The sequence below is a fragment of the Tamandua tetradactyla genome, chromosome 22 (genome assembly GCF_023851605.1).
Source record: "Tamandua tetradactyla isolate mTamTet1 chromosome 22, mTamTet1.pri, whole genome shotgun sequence".
NCBI lineage: Eukaryota > Metazoa > Chordata > Mammalia > Pilosa > Myrmecophagidae > Tamandua > Tamandua tetradactyla.
In genome coordinates this window covers 39615586-39619172 of record NC_135348.1, presented here as the reverse complement: position 1 = coordinate 39619172, position 3587 = coordinate 39615586, and the positions used below count along the sequence as shown (strand labels likewise).

The following is a 3587-nucleotide window of genomic DNA, read 5'->3' as shown; positions in this document are numbered from 1 at the left end:
TTTAACCAACCTAAAGTAACAGTAGGGGACTCTAGTTACAGGATTCGGAACAGAAGTGTTGCTGGGGCTCTCATCCCCTGCTCCCCATGGTGCCTGCCCCCCAGTAGGTATTTAACAAATTCTGGTTAAATACATAGTAATCTATTCTTAGAGTTCAGTGAAATATTACAATATTTCACATATAGTTCTAATAATGTAAAGAGCTGTATAGTCTGGATGGCAAAATAATTATCACCTAAAATATTTATTAATCATCTTCTAGTACAGGACATTTATCTTTTATTAGTTCATCTACTATTAGTTTCAAATCTCTTTTTTTTTTCTAAAAATAGTGTTATTTTATTGTTTCCCAATGACAAGCACAGGTCAAATGTAGGAAATAAAAGCGAACCCCTTAGTTATGTTCATACTTGTTCAATATGTGCTCTAATCAATTATCTTGTTTCATGCACTAAGGAAAAGAATGGCATCCTGTTATGCAAGAGCAATCAGTTACAGTATGAAGCTCTGATGTCTAAGACTTAGCCATTCTGATGTTCAAAGCTGATCCCACACTTAGCTAGTCCATTTCTGTCACCCTCTGCTGGGCTTCTGCCCAACAATGAAGTTTCCTGCACACTGATACCACATTGAAATAGTGCACAAGCTGGACTAATACAGGGAAATGGTGCTACCTACCAATGGAGCCAGACAGTGTTTTCTACTTTATTAAACATTAAAGCCCAAATGGATGTTCCCTGTGGAGGAGGGCTGAAGGACACTGTGGGAGGGTGGGGATACCTTACAACTGAGACTGAGTTCACAAAAAGGGTTCAATATTGATTTCCAGGGAGGAGCAGGGCATGGTTAGTTCGAATTTGTTGATAACATCAGGATGAAGGACCCCGAGCTTCCCAATGCTTTGACCCCTGGCAAAGATCTCAGCACATCGCCCGGGGAAGAAAGCAGTGCCTTCTGATGCTTTGATCACATATCCCCCTTTTTCACCAGAAGGCACATTTAGCAGCTGCATAATTCTGTCCAGCAGCCCATGGATTATCTCAAACCCAGGGTTCTTGTTGTAATAAACAGCACAGAGATGCCTATAGTTTCTTGCACCTACATCTCTGCTGGAATCTTTTATTACAATATCAGAGATTTCAAACAGCTTCAGAGGTAGGGGCATCTTCCGATTTGCTGCCATTGTCTTTAGAAGGCCAGGAAGTAGGGTAGTGCGCGCCACCTGAAATTCAGCTGTTTTAGGGTTACTTATGTGGACTGCCTTTGTTGCAGAGATATCCAAACCAAGTTTATCAGCAATATCTTCTTGGGAGCACAAAGCAAAGGTAAGGGCTTCAGTGAATCCAGCTGCTGCCATGTCATGTCTTAGAAGTTCTGTGAGCTTATTAAGGGGAAATTGATTAGCTATGGTGTACGTTTTCGGGAGCGCCATCTGAATGTTATTATATCCATAAGCAATAGCTGCATCTTCTATAATATCACATGCATGGATAATGTCAGCTCTGGTTGGAGGGATTTCAATCTCTATTTGATTCCCATCGCCTATGACTTCTGACTTTAAATACATTCTGGTCAGAAGCTTTGCAAGATTTTCTGGAGTTTCTCTGATTCCAACTTTTTTGTTAATTAGATCAGCTCTCAGCATCTCCTTTCGGTAAGCCAGTTCTAGAAAGGTATATGATTTTCCATTAGGAAAAACTACCTCAGTTGCTTCAACCGTAAATTGATTCTCACAGTATTCACTGAACATGGTGACAATAATATCCAAGACTATTTTTGCCTTTGTAAAGTCAGTTCCTGTACATTCAATAAATATATTTCTAGTCTTTACTGTTACTTTGGAATGATCCCCATGGATGATTGAAGGCATTGAAAGGATGACACCATTGCTATCATAAATAACTGGGTATAGTGGTTTATTCTCAATGATATGCAAATACTGTTTAAGGTGGTTGTCAGTCTTGTATATGTTCATTAGTTCACAGGCTGTATACTCCTTTGTCTTATTTAGAGGCTTGAATTTAATATCTGAAGGATGCTTTGCAGTATAAGTAAATGGGCCAGACAAACTGTCCAAATCATGGGTGCCAATAGCAACCAATGCTCTTTTCCTGCAACTATTCTGATGCAATTTCTCCTGAAGTTCAATGAAGCTGTCATATCGATCTTTAGAAAACTTTATATTTCGAAGAACTGCTGCTACAGCATAAGGTCGGATTTTAGCTGTCTCTTCTGTGATAATTAATTTCTGGATTTCTCCATTAGGCATCACCCGTTTATAGACTGGGGCCTTTATCCTTTCCTTAAAGACTTGAAGTCCTCGGACCAATCCTTCCAGACACAGGAGATCATATCTATTGGCGGGAACATCAATTTTGTAAAGAACTATATCAGAGGCCCCCTTAGCCTTTTCATTTCCTTGTTCCTTACTTATAATTTCCTTCTCAGAAGTAATTTTGTCAAGTTCCAGACCAAATTCAAAACATAGTTCATCAAATTCTTCATTGGTGTATGTCCGGCCCAAGGCTTGGAAGAGCAGATCCCGCTTCACGCTGACAGTCGGCATGGCGAACAGGGCATACTGCGCCTGCCTAGTTTCAAATCTCTTAATAGTAAAACTGTGTCTTTTATGGCAGGGAATGTTGAACTATATGTCACTTGAAAGGTAACTTTCCCTCAGTATGTATTATGTACTAGCTTGGATTCAAAATTGGCCTATCAGGAATGGTTAATGTTTTCCTCATGAGGAAGCTCAAAGCAGTTGAATGTTATAATTTTGGTGTGTAGTTTTTTATTAGCTTCCAGACCCTTTCCGGTTGAATTATGCTAATCTGCAAGTCCTGTAATTATCACACAAAAAAAGTATTTTGGCAAATCAACCTCACTTCTCAATAGGCTAACTACGAAGGAAAGCTATTTTGAAAGCTCAGTAGATGATAAGCTCTACTTTACAAAACCCACTAAAACACATTTATACTCTGAGATACAGGCTTAAATAGTTCAACAAAGTTCATTGGTGTAAACCTGGTATATTTTTATCCTTTATTTTTCCTTGCTTGACTTCATTAGTCAAGATTTACCTGACTGGGTATCGGCGAAGGGCGTTTTGGGTGTGTCCAGTGGCGGCGGAGGGAAGCAGAGAGGGCCCCGGTTTTGCGAAGGAGAGTGGGCATAATTGGAGATTTGTGTGCTTTGGACAACTAGTGCTGATGGAATATCATTGAAAGAACAATCCGTGGCTATACTCAGGGGTTATGCAGTGAATCTGTGGATTCAAAGTAATAATTGCTTAGTATAATCTAAGACTCAGGAAGATCCATGATGAAATAACTACAAAGAAGTAGAATCAAAACGCAGTCTTCGGTATTTTGATCATTGAAGCTGGAACAATAGAGATAGCCATGAAAGCTTATCTTTAAAATAAGTACTTACAAGAATCAGTGAGCAGAGACCAAAGCAGACTTTTAGAAGAACCAACTTCAAAAAAGATTCTCTTTATAATAAGGGTCAAATTATTAAACTGAAATGATCAAGACATCCCAGGGATTCTAGGCCATGCTAAACCATCACAGTCAAGTTGAGCATTT

At 39.3% G+C, this 3587-nt stretch overlaps 1 pseudogene; it reads right to left on the bottom strand.

Annotated features, from left to right (window-relative positions):
* Nucleotides 1–534: 534 nt before the first annotated feature.
* Nucleotides 535–2576, bottom strand: LOC143666113 (phenylalanine--tRNA ligase beta subunit pseudogene; annotated as a pseudogene).
* Between the last annotated feature and the right edge of the window lie 1011 nt (nucleotides 2577–3587).